Source organism: Narcine bancroftii, chromosome 3, assembly GCF_036971445.1.
Source record: "Narcine bancroftii isolate sNarBan1 chromosome 3, sNarBan1.hap1, whole genome shotgun sequence".
Classification (NCBI taxonomy): Eukaryota; Metazoa; Chordata; class Chondrichthyes; order Torpediniformes; family Narcinidae; genus Narcine; species Narcine bancroftii.
In genome coordinates, this window is record NC_091471.1 from 144,357,084 (window position 1) to 144,376,131 (window position 19,048).

A 19,048-nucleotide genomic window follows, 5' to 3' on the forward strand; every position below is an offset into this window, starting at 1 on the left:
CAATAGTGTAAAAATGTCCTGACAGAATTCATTTGTTAAATTCCATCCCTAATTTCTTTCACCAAGATCCCTACACACTTTCATGAGTGGCTTCAGTATAAATTGACCACAGGCACTCTGTAAGAAACAGGGCCAATGAATACGACGTTCACCCTCGGACAAATTCCACAACACAGGTAGGCAGTGTAAAAGTGCTTAGTGTGTAAATGACCACTCCGGAGGTAAATATACACATTTATTTTTACTGAATTTTTCCTTTATTTCTGTGTAAAAATCACTAAAAGATAAAAAAAAATACATAACCAATGTTTTGGGCCTGAGCCCTTCACAAAGGAGCAAAATGTAGACATGCAGCTGAATAAAATGGTGAGGGGGAGGAGCACAGCCCCACAGGCAGGAGCTAATAGGTGGATAGGGAGGGAGGGCGCTGTGATTAGAAAGAGGATGGGGTGGAGAGCTGGAAGAAAGGCGAGCAACTTAAATATCACATCAGGGTTTGAAAAAGAGTTGTGCATTCCCCCATAATTACAGCTAGCATTTTTCTCCGAAGTAACACCGCTGGGATCAGATTAAGCATTGATTTATTTCATGACTGTTCACTAAGTTATAAAATAGCCAAAGCATTTACCTCCGTAAGAACAGTGGTTTCATGAGAAAGTGTCTTGTTCCATGTGAAGGTCTTGGTGTCATGCAGTAAAGAGCATATTGTGCCTGAAAGAAGTGAGAAACAGAGACGTGGACTTCCAATCTAATTCTACCGATACGGATTTTTGCAAATTGACTCCACTTTGCCCTTGAGTGCACCAGGTCTTGCTGGGTTACAGCTCCATTGGACTTGGCAGCACTCATGCCTGTCTGTCAGATAGCCTTGACTGTCTGAAATTCTCAGTCTGAGCTTAGGCCATGTTTGAGAAGGTTACTTGTGAGTAAAGACATTGTAATGCAGATATAAGTTGAAATCTTTGACATTTAATGACCTTGCACTTTTTTGGACATTACCCTGTTGCACAGATGTTACCCCACAGCAACCCAATTTATGACAGCGCAGCAGCAAAACATCCAAGGATATTCAGGACCTTGACATCATACCAGGCGGAGACTGGATCCTTGGGTAGTGATACATACCTTCTGATTTGCTCACTGATTCCTTCAGCACAGAACCTATTTTAATTATTGACTAGCAAGGCGCAGAACATTAACTGCTTTCTGAGCTGTGAATAGACTAACAATTCGGGACTTCTGCCCTGTCATAGAAACCACACTCGTTATGCTCCTGGAAACAGAAATATAAATAAAAGGTGAAATGAGCCTTCCTTTGATATGGCAAGCTCATTAGGTTCACAGTAGGTGAAAAATGGTGGAAAGGTGGCAAAAGGTGTGGAACCAGTTAGTTCAGGAAGCCCTGAATTTGCTTTCAAGTAGCTGTAGATTGCACAGATTAGAACTTACAGCAGCTGCATAAATGATCCGTCAGTCGTAACTCATCGGCCTCCTGACTGTAGCAGATGACAGAAGCTAGTGGGTGAATTACACACAACTTGAAGTTCTGCTGTGATAAACCAAATCGTCCTCCCACGGTGGCCAACCAGTCAGCAGGCACTTGGGGATTGTATTCACCAGGCAGCTAGTAATGTGATAAAAATGCCTGCTGAATATTCAGCAAACTAGGGAATCAAGAAGTACTGTTCAGGCCAGCAGTCTCTGACACAAATGGGAGATCTGGTTTTTTTAAAAATCTAGGGAACTGCCCCGTTTGTACCCCAGCTCTAATCTTTTCAAATAATGAAATAATTTGTGCAGTGGTTAGAAAATATTTGAAATTAAACATGCAAAGGCATAAATAAATATTCATTGTTCTTTCCAGTTGTCTGCTCTCTATAGATTACAAATTATTCCTTCTAATTGTATCTTGATATGCAGGAATTAACATAAGTTAACACTATCATAACATTTGGGGGTTTAATAGACAATTTCCCTGTAAATTTTAGAAATTTAAAAAATAATGGTGTATTATACAACAGGCATCTCAACATCTGCCTGAGGGTCTCTGCACACATATTTATATTATTTTCAGCTGATATCAGAATATTTCTGTTTTCCCAGTGTTTTCTGTTTTTGTGGGAATCTACTCATGTGCTTATTAATGCTGTCAGGGAAAGTACTTCTGAAAACATGCATCCTCCATTTTTTAGTTTCCCCACCCCCCTGACCATGTGACCCTGATGCCTGTGTTGGATGGCAGGATGTTCTTCATCCTCATCCCAGCTGCTTTTCTCCCACCTACTGCAAAGCAACAAAATGGAGCAGTCCACTTTGTCATCCCATTTTTGTGAGAAGGTGCATGGCCCAAGGGTTGCTGTTTTATCACTTCTTGAGTCATAAGGTTGTACATCCAAGCCCTACTAATACAGGATCTTATCATCTGGGCTCATAAACAAGAGCGTCACTGCATTTGTTGCCTGGCTCTGGTAAACCTGGGGAGTTGATGGCCAACTGTCAGGAACTACTGCATTTCACATCCTCTACTCAATTGCTGGATGGTGTGCCTTTTGACATGTCAGAAAGTTGGGTGTTCAAGACTCCATCCAGGGCCCTGAGTACAGAATTTAGCTTCTGTGTTGCACTGTTTCAAATGTGGTATTTTGGATGAGATGCCAAACCATGGAATCATCTGCACTCATAGGTTGAGACATAGAAGACAAGGATTACTCCCTGAAGTCCAAAACAATATTCATATCACAATCTCAGTGGAGATGCAAAGTGGTGTAGTGGTTAAGTTACTGAAAAGGAACTGAAGTAACTTCTTTCATTTTCCAGGCTAGCTATGTATTTCCAGAATTTTCTGGTTTTATGTTACAATTCCAGCATCTCCAGCCATTTTGCTGTGTGATTTTTAGAAAATTGAGTTTCTGACTATTGACAGAGGCATGTTGAATTTGTTGAAAGCCAAGGTATTTAAAGTCAAATAATTAAAAATAAAATCTGATTTTCTTTTCAAGAAAGTTGGGCCCAGTGTTAGTCATTAGAATGTGGTGAGACCTGATTCTCTTGTGGAAGGAATTGTGCCATTCTTGCCCAGTCTGGTCTCCATGTGACTTAAGGGCCTCATTGTGGTTGACTCTGAATTGTCTTTCAATTCAAGTGTAATTAGGGTTGGACTATAGTGAGGGGTGGCAGCATCAAGTCAACAAATGAAATAAAAGGAAGTGGATTTAGTGGTCATCTCGCTGCAGTTTGTGTGCTCAAACTGCATTTGAGTGTATAAATTCTTCATATTACCTTTATTTTAATACTTAATACTTCAGATGCTATGAAGTGTCATGAGGTTGTGAAGGGTGGCTAAAAGTCTTCTTTTCTCTCCCTCGTGTGGTTGGGTATGAAGCAGACTAGAAGAAGGTTTTTACACAGTGGGGAAATCCAAAGTGGAATAAAGGCCAAAGGTTTTATGGAAGGTGAAGCTGTCCCTAAAGGCTTTGGACTCTTCCTGCTCCTATTTGACCTGGATGTGTGCAGCTGTGTGAGTCTAGCCATAATTATTAAGAATTAGAAAATTGTACAGCATGAAATCAGGCTATTCGGTCCAACTCATCCAAACTGACTTGTCAACACCCATGGTTTTAAGCACGTCGTTCAGCACTTGGTCTTTAGCCCTCTATGACTAAGCTGTTCAAGTGTTCATCTTGACACTTAATAAATACTGTCAGCGACCCAGTTTCACCACACTATCGGAAAGTGCATTCCAGTTACTTACCACTCTCTCCCTCATGTTTCCTTCTGAATCTCTTCCACCTCAGCTAACCCTGTGTCCTCTAATTTTATCTTCCTCTGATATGGGGCAAAGCTTCCTTCAAGTTCAAATTCATTATTATCATTCAATTGTATAGGTACAACTGGACAAAATAGTGTTCTTTGGTCCTCGATATAATACTGTATATGTAGCACATCTATTTACAAATGATTTGCATGCAGTACATATATAAAGTAAATATTGTTAAATAAATAGCAGACTCTCAGAGGGTTTTTTATGAGTAGTTCATCAGTAATTCAACAGTCTCACTGCCCGTGGGAAGAAGCTTTTTCTCAGCCTGGTGGTCCTGGCTCTGATACTTCTATATCTCTTTCTCGATGGAAAGTCTTTCCTGTATTTCTTTTCTGCAGTCAATAGCCTTCTTGATTGTATATACCTCAACGGTCTGCCCTTTTACTCTTCCAGGAAGCAAAAGGCCGAGTATCTTTCCAAGCTCCATCCCACTGAAACTATTCTCCACCACAATCACAATCTTCATATAGCATAGTGACTGGAACTAGACATGGGATTCCAACTGACTCCATATGATGAAGGTTTTATAAGGTGGGACCATAACCTTCCTTAGACTTTATTCAGTGTCCTTACTAATGAAGGTCAGTTTCCCGTCTGCTTACTAACAACATAAATGCCTGGGTTCTCACCTTCAAGGATCTCCAGACTTGTACTCTGAGGTCCCCTGTTCCTCAGTACTCGTAGTCTCATTCACCCTTCCAAAATGGATCAACTCCGATTTGTCTAGATTAAACTCCATCTGCCAATTTTAGTGCATCATCAATATCTGTAGCGTTAGACTGGCTATCTTGCCTCCCACATCCATATCCATGTCATTTATGTGTATATAATGTATGACAAGAGTCTCAGCACTGATCCTTGTTGGACACCAGTAGGCACAATCATCCTATGGCACAAACAATCCTTTGACATCACCCTTTAACCCCTATTGCAAAACTAATTCTGGATCCCATGGGCTCGCACCTTTAAAACAGTCTTGTCAAAGGCTTTACTAAAATCCATGTAAGTCACATTTCATGCTCTCCTCTCATCAAAACTCTTCGTTCCCTATTCAAAGAATTCAATCATATTGATCAGACAAGCCATGTTTGCTTCATCTCCCCTGAGAATATTTTCCAGTACCTTTTCTGCTGCTTATGTTTGACCCGAAGGTCTATAGTTGCCAGGCTTTTACCCGCCTGCCTCTGTTGAACAGCATTTTTTGTATCTTCTAGTCGTTGGAACCTCACTTGTGTCCAACAAACTTTTAAAAAAACTCAGCCAGAGCTTTATATTTCCTTGCCTCCCAAGGCAGCAGTCTGGGATTTATCCATCATTAAGACTGCCTGAGCATCAAATACCATCTCTTTATTTATAGGAGATTTGCATTATACTTTCACCTACCCCTTACTGAATTCTCCAATGGCAAAATCCATTTCCTTTTTGAATGCTGACAAAAATAATCCATTGGGGATCTCACCTCGCCCTTCATGTTGCATGCACAGGTTGCTCCTGTTGTCCTGGGTTGACTTTTCCTTGTTATTCTTTTGACCTTAATATATATATATAGATCACCTTGCAATAGACAATAGACAATAGGAGCTGGAGTAGGCCCTTCAGCCTGTCGAGCCAGCACCGCCATTTTACAGATCAAAGGAAAGGCTGGAAGTCATAGGGAGGCTTGGTTTTCGAGGAATATTGGAAATTTGGTTAGGAGAAAAAGGGAGGTGTACAAGAGGTATAAAGAGCAGGGAGCTGAGAAGTTGAAGGAGGACTTCAAGGAGTGTAGAAGGAATCTTAAGAAAGAAATTAGAAAGGCCAAAAAAAGGCATGAAGAGGCTTTGGCTGACAGAGTAGAAATAAATCCAAAGGGTTTCTATAAGTACATTAAAAGTAAAAGATTAGTGAGAGATAAAATTGGACCCCTTGTAGATAGCGAGGGTAGGCTGAGTGAGAAGTCTGAGGAAATGGGGGAAATTTTGAATGATTTCTTTGCCTCGGTATTCACTAGGGAATCCAAATTTGGCCTCACCAATGCCAGTTGAAGTAAAGAAAAATAGTGGGGAGGTCATGAAGCATATAAGGATAACCGAGGAGGTAGTGATGGCTGTGTTAAAAAAGATAAAGGTGGATAAATCTCCCGGACTGGACAAAATATTCCCTAGGACACTCAGGGAGGCTAGTGGACAGTTAGTGGGGCCATTAACAGAGATATTTAGGATGTCACTGGCCACGGGGGTGGTACCAAAGGATTGGAGGGTGGCGCATGTAGTTCCTCTGTTTAAGAAAGGGTCCAAATGCAAACCTGGGAATTATAAGCCTGTAAGTCTGACATCTGTGGTGGGCAAGTTGATGGAAAATTTTTGGAGGTACAAGGATTGATAGGGAGTAATCAGCATGGTTTTGTCAGGGGTAGATCATGCTTGACAAACCTGATTGAGTTCTTCGAGGGGGTTACAAAAAAGGTTGATGAAGGGAAAGCTGTGGATGTTGTCTATTTGGACTTTAGTAAAGCTTTTGACAAAGTTCCCCACAGGAGGTTAGGAAAAAAGGTGGAGGCATTAGGTATAAATAAGGAGGTAGTGAAATGGATTCAGCAATGGTTAGATGGAAGGTGTCAGAGAGTAGTGGTAGAAAATTGTTTGTCCAATTGGAGGCCGGTGACTAGTGGAGTTCCTCAGGGTTCGGTCCTGGGTCCACTATTATTTGTTATATATATTAACGATCTGGATGTAGGGGTAGAGAATTGGATAAGCAAGTTTGCGGATGACACAAAGATTGGTGGTGTTGTGGACAGTGAGGTAGATTACCGTAGATTAAAAGGTGATTTAGGAAGGCTGGAGGTGTGGGCTGAGAAATGGCTGATGGAATTTAATACAGATAAATGTGAGGTGCTACATTTTGGAAAGGCAAATTTAAATAGGTCATATACATTGAATGGTAGACAATTGAGGAGTGCAGAGCAACAAAGGGATTTAGGAGTTATGGTAAATAGTACCCTCAAGGCTGATACTCAGGTAGATGGTGTGGTGAAGAAGGCATTTGGAATGTTGGCCTTCATAAATCGGAGTATTGAATTCAAGAGTAGGGAGGTTATGATGAAATTGTACAAGGCATTGGTGAGGCCAAATTTGGAGTACTGTGTACAGTTTTGGTCACCAAATTATAGGAAAGATATAAACAAAATAGAGAGAGTGCAGAGAAGGTTCACGAGAATGTTGACAGGATTTCAGGGTCTGAGTTACAGGGAAAGTTTTTGCTGGGGCTTTTTTCTCTGGAGCGTAGAAGATTGAGAGGGGACTTGATAGAGGTGTTTAAGATTTTAAAAGGGACAGACAGAGTAAATGTGGATAGGCTTTTTCAGTTAAGAAAGGGGGAAATTCAAACTAGAGGACATGGTTTAAGATTGAAGGGGGAAAATTATAAGGGGAACGTGAGGGGAAATTTCTTTACGCAGAGGGTAGTGGGGATGTGGAATGAGCTTCCGGCAGACGTGGTCGAGGCGGGATCATTGGTTACATTTAAGGAAAGACTGGATCGTTACATGGATAGGAGGGGACTAGAGGGGTATGGACCGGGTGCTGGTCAGTGGGACTAGGAGGGTGGGGATTTGCTATGGCATGGACTAGTATTTATTCTTTTACCAAGAACTCTTATGCAAACATCTGCATAAAATATTTAAAAGATGTATAAAACTGAAAAATGACAAATAAGTGAACATTGGCAATAAGTGAACATTGTTTATTTAAGAAAATATTTGTCTCATGTAGAGTAGTTTGCGTTTCTTCAGTTCCAGCTCCCCCACCGGTCTTTGTCAAAGTCACCCCGCAATGCTCATCGTGTCAGGTTAGGAGGGGTTAGGGGTGAAGCTGGTCTCGGGGTTGCAGAGACGTAGAGTCAAGTGATTGTCAGATGCCTGCTCAGGATGGTGACTGCCTGCTTGGGACGGTGACCGCCTGGGACGGGGACTGCCCACTCGGGACAGGGACTGCCCGCTCAGGATGATGACTGCCTGGGGTGGGGATCGACTGCACGGGATGGGGACCAACCACATTATATCAAAACTCGCGCTATTCAAAATCATGTTATACAAGGTATGCCTGTACCCTACCAAAATAAATCAGATTTAAATGTCACCGGACACACCTGCCTCTTACGCCCTTGAATCAAGATTCCATTTATTGTATGTTCACAAATTACACAAAAAGTTGTTAATTTGTTTGTCCTGTAATATTATTTGAAGAGACATCACCAGTTCAGCACTCCTATCAAAACAAGAAAGAGAACAAAAGAGAGTCCCTTCAGTCGGTGTGTCATAGAGTTAGGAAAGATTTGAAGATAATAGTGTTGTGATGGTCCTTCTGCTCTCTTCCTCCATGGTAATTGTCACAGCACTGGTAGATCCTGTTAAAAGTGATGATTCATTGACTTTGAGGGTTTTACAGGTAGGTTTTTGTTTGGGTTGGGAAAAGTGTGGCAAAGGATGCACGTTGATTTTCCTCTCATAGACTGAAAATGAAACACCTTTATATCCATTGATTTAAAACAATATGCCATTTATTGGTATCAAGGACAAAAATGAAAATGGTTCTTTGATAGAATGTGGCCATGAGTTTGTTGTGGTAATGTTGCTTATTGGTTCTAAAAGATTGTGCTTTTAAAATTGAAAGGAGCAGTGAAACTTGTCCAATGGATTACAGACTAAAAGATTATAAAGTTTAAGGGGACTTGGGGAAAATTTCAGCTAAGGTGGAAGACCGTCAGTCACATTGTGGTGCTGCAGTAAACAATAACCTCTCTCTCAGCTGGTTGAACATGGAGTGATGAGGTTGAAACCTGTTTTGCAGATCATTCTTCATTTACACTTGGAATTTACAATTTGTGCTGTTGCAACATCTGCACGTGGCAAGTCATTTGGAGTTTGGAAGTTCTTGAACTGAAGGGGAACATGCAAACCATTGTTGCGTTAACTCAAATTGAAACTCAGAGAGTCTGTTAATGATGTAGCTTCTGTGGTTTTTTTTGTATCCGTAAATTTGTTTACCCATTAATTTATTGACTGTTATTATAAAATCGTACGAATTGGTTGAACTGATCTCAAGGTTGAAATGTGTGCAAGCTTAAGATGAACACCAGAAATTTGGAGCAAGAGAAGACCCCTAGACTCTCAACTCTACCCTACCATTCATTATCATCAGGACTGGCCTGCCCCAAGCCTCTTCTGTGCTTTTCTCCAGAGCTTTGCATTCCTCCATCATGCAGACAGACATACACATACAGCACGATAACAGACCCTTAAGGCCCACGAGCCCGTGCTCTCCAAAATTTTATCTAGCTCTGCTTTAAATAACTCCAATGATCCAGCTTCCACATCCATCTGAGGTCGAGAATTCCAGAGGTTTATTATCCTCTATGATAACATGTTCCTACACAACTTTATTTTAAACGACTGTATCTTTATATTGTAACAATATGAACCCTTAGATCTTTTGCATTTTCAATACAATCACCCCACATTCTTCTCGACTCTCAATAAACAAGACCAACTTTTAAAATGCTCATCTCAGGAATTTGCCTTCTAATGAACCGCCTCCCATGCTAGTGCACCCATTTTTAAAGAAGTGGACCAAAACTATGACCAATTCTACAAGTGTGGCTTCGCGAGCATTCTCTGAAGTTGTAACAGATCTCTCCACATTCTAAATTCCAAAGCCCGTGCAATAAAGGCTAATGTGTCGTTTACCTTCCTAACCACTTGCTGCATCTCACTTTGTTCATTCCTTGCAGGAAGATGGTTTTGCCATTGTAGCAGTGCTATAGATTGACTACAACTCCCAGAAGTCTAGCGAACCGGCATGGGACATCATAATGTCATGATGTGACCTGTGTTGTTCAGTGTTTTAAAAGAATACGCTTGTGATTCGAGTAAACGAGTTCTGATTTACCTGCAACCGTGTGTGACGTTATCTCGCGTTCATCAGCCACCACTGTGTTTTCAGTGGCTACAATTGGTGATCCTGGAGCTTTTGGACCATATGGATACTGCAGCTGTTGCTGTTAAGCTACTGCCTTCCTGTTTCGACAGGCTGATGCACAATTTCACCTCAGGAAGATCTAGGTAGACGTGACATGCTATTATTACCTCATCAGTGCCTTGGACCAAGCCATGGCCAAGCGAGTCGGTGACATCCCGCCCGATCTACCAGAGCCTGGAGAGTGCAAGTATGACACTCTAAAAGCGCTTCTGCTGTGAATTTACGGCATGCCCCACAGAGAGAGGACCGCCAGACTGTTACACATGGAGGAGTTGTCTGAACTAATGGATGACATGCTGTGCCTGGCATCCGGCCAATGGCCAGATGTGTTATTCCAACAGCTCTTCCTGGAAAGGAAGCCAGAAGACATTAGACTCTTATTATTGCAGAGTTCTTTCCAAGACCCAAGGGCAGTAGCTGCAGAAACAGACGTCCTGTGGCTGGCAAAAGAACACACCAAAAGGTCTTTGGACAATGTCACTGCGTCACAGCTGTCCACACCCATCACCTCCATTGTTGACATAACTACCTAAGCCAACGCTCTCTACACACCAACTTGTATAATGAGGCAATGTCTCAAGTCAGGCAGACAGCCTGTCAACGCTTCATTGGGGAGTAAATGCTCGTAGGTGCCTGCCACTCTGTGTTCTCAGGAAATCCCTCATTAATGGCTGCAGTGGTTGGCCAAAAATCTTCGAACCTTCTATGTGTTGGGGATCAGCTATCCCAATGTAAATTTTTGGTGGACATAGGATCGGAGGTTAGTGATTTTCCACCAACCGGTTTCGATACATGTTATCCTACCCCTAACCTCCAACTCACAGGAGTCAATAGTTTCAACATACCCATGTATGACACCCAAAAAAATATGGATGATCAGTTTGAGGGGAACATTTACACATGGCCTTTTATTATAATGGCAGTGTCACAACCACTACTCGGGGCCAATTTCCTTTGAGCTCATTTGTTCATGGTGGATTTAAAAGGGCATCAGCTGGTGGATAGTACCACCTTTCAAACTATTCGTCTGGCAGAATCGCGTGTTCCTGCACTATGCCTTAAGCCCTGCGTAAAACTGTTGATAAGTTCTCCGGATTTGTAGAAGAGTTTCCTGAAATTACAACTCTGCAGTTTTTGACCCCCACCACGAAACATGGAGTAACTTTCCATATTTCTACCAAGGGTCCTCCCATTCATATTAAGGCATGTTGCTTGCCTCTGTAGAAACTGTAATTAGCTAAACAAGAATTCCATGAAATGGAAGAGCTGGGGATAATTCACAGGTCTGACAGCCTATGGGTGTCTCCATTACATTTAGTCCAAAAACGCACCGGAGGGTGAAGACCTTGTGGAGATTATAGATGGCTCAATGATGCCACTAAGCCAATCACTACCCTATTCCCCATATTCAAGATTTTTCAGTGAATCTGCATGGGGCGAAAATCTTTTCAAAAGTTGACTTGCCAGTGGAACCTTTCGACATTTTGAAAATGGCAATAATTACCCCATTCAAACTGTTTGAATTTTTACGTATGCCTTTTGAGTTTACAAAATGCAGCTCAGACCCTTCAGCGAGTATGGACGCAATAGGGTGTGGCAAGGCCAACGTCTTCATTTATCTAGATGACATATTAATCGCTAGAAAAACTAAAGAAGAGACGTGGAACATCTGTGTACACTCTTTAGACTGACCATCAATCCAGGTAAATGTGTTTTCGGACAACAGTCCACAGAATTCCTGGGGCATACAATCACCGACAAAGGCATGGTTCTGTTGCTTTCTAAGATCAATGCTATTACTGAATATTTCAGATGAACCAAGGACAAAGGTCTGCATGAGTTCTTGGGCATGGTTAATTTTTATTGTCGATTCCTTCCAACAGCAGCTCACGTTATGAAGCCTCTGTTCACTCTGCTGTCTGGTAATGCCAAATCTATTCAGAGGACAGATCAAAGTTGAAATGCTTTCATAAAGACAAAGGAACTATTAGCTCAAGCAACCATGCTCTGTTATCCAGTCCCAAACGCAGCCACCACCCTTTCAACAGACGCATCTGAGGTGGCCATAGGGGACGCTCCACAGTAGTATGTCAATGGACAATGGAAGCCATTGGTATTCTTTAGCCTCCACATCCGTGAGGCCAAGACAAAATACAGCAGCTTTGATAAAGAGCTCCTAGCCATATATTTGTCCATCCGTCACTTCCGTTACATTTTGGAAGGCTGACACTTCACCATGTTCACAGACCATAAACCCTTGACCTTTGCGTTTTTGAAGGTGTCAGAGCCCTGATCAGCTCAACAACAGTGGCAGTTATCCTTCATTTTTGGAATTCTCTACCAGAATAATGCACATTTCTAGAAAAGACAATGTAGTGGCTGATGCACTTTCCTGCTCAGTTGTGCTCGAGGTATCAGCTATGGACCACGGTATTAACTACGTGGCTCTCGTCGCTGCCCAAGCATAAGGCAATGAGATAATCTTATCACACCTCGATAACCAACCTGCAATGGAAGGATGTGCAAATCAATGCTGATGGCAAGCTGCTCTTTTGTGATGCGTCAACAGGACATCCACGGCCAGTGGTTCCAATTTCGTGGAGACATTGCAGTTTTGATTCTGTCTGTGGTCTTTCTCATCCATCCATCAGATCGACCGTTCGTCTGATTTCAAACAGATTTGCTTGGCAAGGTCTGAAGAAAGATGTCATGCAAATGGCCAGATCTTGTATAATTTGTTAGAAAGTCAAAATCCATTGGCATACGAAAGTATGACAGAGTATTTAGAGGTGGTTTGGGAGGATTGTAGAGCAGGTTGCACACAAACATTTTAAAACACAGAATTTTTGCAGGACTTTTGCAGAGTGCTATTTTGCAAAAGGCAACAAAGTAGCAACATACAGAAGCAGCTTGCCTGGAAGAGCATATGATCTTTGCAGGCAAAAGCAGAACAACTTTGCTCTCAGAGAAGGAGGGAGTGAGAGAGAGGAGAGACAGAGACAGAGGCTTTGGTTCCAGAGGGACAAGCTGGCAAACTTTGGAAGACTGCCTGGTCAAAGGAGAAGACTGGCTGTCGGAAAGGAACTTTGTGGTGACCTGAAAGAAAGAGGATCATCTGGAGAACCCTGAAGGGGGCAAATTTCATCAGCAAGACTGATTAAAAAGGAATCAGTTGCATATGTTCTGGAACAAAAGGAATCTCTCTCTGAAAACCAACAAGAAGCCTCCTCAGTGGTAAACATTTGCTTGTTAAGAACCAAAGCCTGGTGAATTTTATTAATGCTAACTTCTGTGCACAGTACAAGAATTGCCTGCAACCTGTGAGATTGGACTGTGAGCCAAAGAACTTATCTACACTTATATACACATTACACACATGTGCGCTTAGAATTAGAGGGGGGTTAAGTAGGTTAATAAGTTGATAGTAATAAGTTAAAGTTTGATTCTGTTTTCATGTGCAAAGATAATTAAAAGCAACTTTTGTTTAAGTAACCCTTTGTCGTGGTGAATATCTATTGCTGCTGGGTTTTGGGATCCTCTGAACTCTGTAACAAAAGCACCGTTACAGCCCTTCCCACTGGTAACTCACTGCTCCGACCATGTCCATGTAGACATTGTTTGACCAATTTCAGTTTCGCGAGGCTACTGCTATCTCTTCATGGCGATCGATAGGTTTACGAGATGGCCTGAGGCAGGCCCCATGGTGGATGCTTCTACGGACTCTTGTGCATGAGCATACCTTTATTCCTGGGTGGTTCGCTTCGGCCTAGCGGCACACACCACTTCAGACAGAGGACCTCAATTCACATCTTCGTTATGGGCGGCCTTATCTTGGCTGCTCGGCTCTAGGCTTCATCATACAAGTGCCTATCACCCGCAGCCTTAAATCAGCACACGAACGGAAGGACTGTGAATACAAGTTCCTACATAGAGGGACACATGGACTGTCCATGCAGGCACCATACGAGGGACCATACAGGGTGATAAGATGAATGAGGTCAACCTGCATCTTGGAGATTGCCAGATAGCCTCTGTCATTCACAATTGAAAGGCTCAAACCTGCCCATGTGGACAAAACTGCCCCTATTCAACAGCCAGACACAGGGGTCGACCTCCCAAAAAACTACCAGGGGATAGTGCTGGTTCTGGGGGGGCACCATATAGCGGCACTAGAGATAGACTACAACTCCCAGAAGTCTTGCAAACTGGCACGGCATGAAGCCGTGACGTGGCACTCGTGGTTCTGTGTTTTGAAAGAATACGCGCGTGACTCGAGTAAATGACTTCTGATTTAACTATCGTTATTTTGTATTCAGTAGCCACCACTGCGTTTTCAGTGGCTACACCACTTTATTTTACCAGTGGTATGCACATCTTGGTCAATTTTAACACTGGTTATCTAGTTCATAGAATCAGGCTCCATCTGTACAGACCTGACAGTGTTGATGCCACCAATCTCATGCAGTGCACCATTTGACCACTTCCTTTACATCATTCAGTCACTTCGAAGTGAGGTTGAGAGTGTGGTGTGTCAAGTTCGCTCTAGCTTTCTAATATGGGCTTGTTTATGTTAGGAACCGCCATTATATGCTATTTAGGTTTCTACAGTGAAGTCCGTTGTTCAGTCTTATCTTCACACAGGCTTTTTATTGTTTCAAGACCTGCAGGTTGACATAAAAGCTGAGCCAACCAAAGCGTATCAACTGGCACTCCATACTCACTGTTAAACTAACAGTGTAAGTTGCCAAGAAAACTTTTTTTCTGGGAGTAGATTTCTGTGTCATTAGACTCTCTGTTAATGGTGTGATACAAGTAGAATATTGTTTGCTTGGATCAGAAATTCTGCTATACGTAGAGTATTGAGACGCTCCATTGCATTTTCTTTAGTCAATTCAGACTTTGGCTGCTTTGCATTGCATTGTGTGGTGTTCTGCAAGTATCAGGGGAGGGATTGCTAATATCAATTTAAAATAACTTTACAATGAAAAGTAATACATTTATTTTACTTTAAAGTTGTCAGTAGACAGACAGAACAGCTTGCATTTATATAGCATTTCGACCAAAATGCTTTATAATATATTTGATGTGTTGTTACTAATTTTAATTTTAAATTTAATCAGTGGCCTAAGGTTACATTAAACCACATGGGCCAAAATCTATGGCTGTGATTTTGGTGCCATTGTTGTCTCTTGAGCATTTATAACCAATATAATGTGTGATTTTAAATGGGATGTGTAAGGTAAAACATCATGAGATGGGAATGTGTAGGGAGTTACCCTGTACAGGGCAGTAACAAGAAGGGGAGGTGTCCTTGTACTCCTGTTAGGTAAAACATCATGAGATGGGACCGGAGAAGGAGTCACCCAGTACTAAGGAGTAACAGAATGCATCCTTGTACTTACAAGATAAGAGAGACATTGATGGATTGAGAGGCAGGAAGCTAGCAGGGAAAGGATAGCAACAGTTTTAGTCATTGGACAAGTAATGATATGATGATGTTCTAAGCATGTATCCAAGGGTATAAAAAATCACCATTTTGCTGATAACGGCAGAATGCATTCTCCGACTAACTTGGTTGGTCGCAAGTGTTACAATCCGGTAATAAAGAACAAAGAACCCTGATTTCGACTCAGCCTGGTGTTTGTCTCACTCATTCATGAACAAAGCAGACCTAACAGATGCCAATTGGACATTTGGCTTCAAGGACTGAAATTCAAACTGGTGTTGTTGGCCTACTCGTAGTCCAATGACCCCCTTTGGAATATATGAGAGCATTCAACAGTCGAAAACATGATCTGGCGGGATTGCGCCCACAATCAACACGTTCACCAACACTCACCGTCTAGACATGCGAAATGAAAACTACCCACTATGCCAAGCTTCTGGATGGATGCCAGAGGCACAGTCCAATTATTAGATTCTCGACCTCAGGAGGATGAAATTCTTGGATCACCAGGAGGACCTGGGTGGTGTCCTTTCACCCCAGGGTGGTAAGTATGTGAGTTTCCTCATATTAGTGACACACTGCAGGGACCCCTTCAGCTCATTTGGGGCTGCGCCAGAAATACTTGAGTCTCAAGGCGAAAAATAGTTTGAGTATCATCTGTTCAGCTATATTGAGCATTGTGTGTAAATACAATACAGGTGCTGAATTAAATATGAATTGGGTACAAGCATTCTTTAATTTATTAAAACGTAAAAAATTGATTACAAATGGGCAGGGTACACTTTTATTATATCACCAAACACATCATGACTTGGGTGGCCATGCTCAGCACAATGAAGGACCAGGCACCAGCAGGAAGAGGAATTAAGAAAGGGGAGGAGAGAGTAGAAAACTATTTTAAGTGGGACAGTGGTAAACTGGTGATGGTCTATTTCCTGGTCCCCAACCAGCAGTGTGGCGATAACAGCTGGGGTGACTGGTTCTGTGTTTGAGCCTCTATAAAAATTTCTTTAATATTAGGGATTGGTGGGTATTACACCTCCAACAGCGGCTCCCACATTTTTTAGTGACGCACCACCTGCCTCGCTGGCAAAACCTAGAAAGAAAGCAGTGGGATCAAAGCAAAAGTGTGGAAGAAGAGATGGTAAGGACTGAAGATAGTGAAGCATCTCTGCTCCACTCTCAGTGGGATCACATAAGCTGCTTGTTAACATTAGCCTGGAATCTGCTCTGCCTAAACAAGACATATTTCTTTGTAGGCTCCAAACACATTCAACCCACAAGTCTGTCTTAGGCAGTATTTGGGGCACCTGTCTTCAAAATGCAGCTTCTCCCACAATGGAGAATAGTGTCTGCCTCTCTATCTCTCACAGACAGATAGGACCAGTTTTTAACTCAATGATCTCAGTTGCTAATATATAAAATATAATACTGTGTTCATCTGATGAGTTTACCAACCCGTTTGTTAAATCACAACAAGCTTTTTTCAAATTGGTAAAAATACAGAGGAGGAGGAATTCCTTGAATGTTTACGGGACAGTTATCTAGACCAATATGTCGAGGAACCAACTCGGGAGCAGGCCATTTTAGATTGGGAATTATGCAATGATAAGGGGCTAATCAGCAATCTTGTTGTGCGAGGCCCTTTGGGTAGGAGCGATCACAATATGATCGAATTCTCACTCGACATGGAGAGTGATGAAATTAAAACTGAGACTAAGGTCCTGAATTTAAATAAAGAGAATTATGATGGTATGAGATGGGAGTTGAGTAAGATTGATTGGGTGGTGTTTATGGGGGAGTTGACTGTGGATAGACAATGGAAAGCATTCACAGATCTAATGGAGAAATTGCAAAAATCGTTTATACCGGTTTGGCATAAAAATAAACCAAAAAAGGTGACTCAACCGTGGATAACAAGGTAAATTAGACACAGCTTTGGGTCCAAAGAGAGAGCATATCAATTGGCCAAAAAAATTACTGCAACCGAAGACTGGGAGCAGTTCAAGAAGCAGCAAAGGAGGACAAAGGGATTAATCAAGAGAGCAAAAATAAATTACGAAAGTAAGCTTGCGGCAAATATAAAAACTGACTGCAAAAGCTTTTATAAATATGTCAAGAGGAAAAGATTGGTGAAATCCAGAGTAGGTCCTTTGCAGTCGGAATCAAGGGAATATATAATGGGGAATAAGGAAATGGCAGACCAATTTAATTCTTACTTTAGTTCTGTTTTTACAAGAGAGGATACAAATAACCTTCCAAGGATGTTGGGAAACATAGAGACTAATGCAAGGGAGGAACTGAAAGAAATCAGTATCTCAAAGGACATGGTCTTGGGGAAATTGATGAGATTGAAGGCAGATAAATCCCAAGGGCCTGATAATCTACATCCTTGGGTATTGAAGGAAGTGGCCATTCAGATAGCAGATGCTTTAAGAATTATTTTCCAGAACTCGGTAGACTCAGGATCAGTACCCATGGATTGGAGGGTAGCTAATGTTACCCCACTATTTAAAAAGGGGGGTAGAGAAAAAGCGGGGAATTATCGGCCGGTGAGCCTTACATCAGTAGTGGGCAAAATGATGGAATCCATTATTAAGGATGTAATAGCGGAGCATATGACTAGCAGAGAAGGGATCGGACAGAGTCAACATGGATTTACAAAAGGTAAATTGTGCTTGACAAATCTATTGGAATTCTTTGAGTTGGTAACAGATAAAATAGATGGGGGAGAGCCAGTGGATGTGGTGTACCTGGACTTCCAAAAGGCCTTCGATAAGGTCCCGCATAAATGACTGGCTTCCAAAATCAAGGCTCATGGGATTGGGGGCAAAGTATTGATGTGGATTGAGAACTGGCTGGCAGGTAGAAGATAGAGAGTTGGGATAAATGGCTCATTTTCTGAGTGGCAGGCGGTGACCAGTGGGGTGCCACAGGGATCTGTACTGGGACCCCAGCTGTTCACAATTTACATTAATGATCTGGATGAGGGGATTGGATGTAATATCTCCAAATTTGCAGATGACACTAAGCTAGGAGGGGTTGTATGCACGGAAGAGGGGGTCAGGAAGCTCCAGTGTGATTTGGATAAATTGAGGGACTGGGCAGATACATGGCAAATGCACTAATATGTGGATAAATGTGAGGTTATCCACTTTGGTAATACAAACCGGAGGGCAGATTACTATTTGAATGGAAATAGATTAAGAGATGGGGAAGTGCAGAGAGACCTAGGGGTACTTGTACATCAGTCTCTGAAGGCGAGCATGCAGGTACAGCAGGCAGTTAAAAAGGCAAATGGTATGTTGGCCTTCATATCAAGAGGGTTTGAGTATAGGAACAAGGATACCTTACTGCAGCTGTACAGGGCCTTGGTGAGACCCCACCTGGAGTATTGTGTGCAGTTTTGGTCACCTTATATAAGGAAGAATGTTCTTGCAATGGAGGGAGTGCAGAGGCGATTCACCAGGCTGATACCTGGAATGGCAGGAATGGCTTATGAGGAAAGATTGCGCAAATTGGGATTGTACTCGCTGGAGTTTAGATGATTGAGAGGGGATCTCATAGAGACATATAAAATTCTGGCAGGACTGGACAGAATGGATGCAGATGGGATGCTTCCAATGATGGGAAAATCCAGAACCCGGGGCCATGGTTTGAGGATAATAGGTAAACCATTTAGGACCGAGATGAGGAGGAATTTCTTTACCCAGAGGGTGGTGAATCTGTGGAATTCATTGCCACAGAGGGCAGTAGAGGCAGGTTCAT

General features: G+C 42.2%; 1 protein-coding gene across 4 annotated transcripts in view; it reads left to right on the forward strand.

The window, feature by feature from the left end:
• maml3 (mastermind-like transcriptional coactivator 3) overlaps nt 1-19,048 on the forward strand; it is a 639,372-nt gene that overhangs the window by 206,300 nt on the left and 414,024 nt on the right. The window lies entirely within an intron of this gene.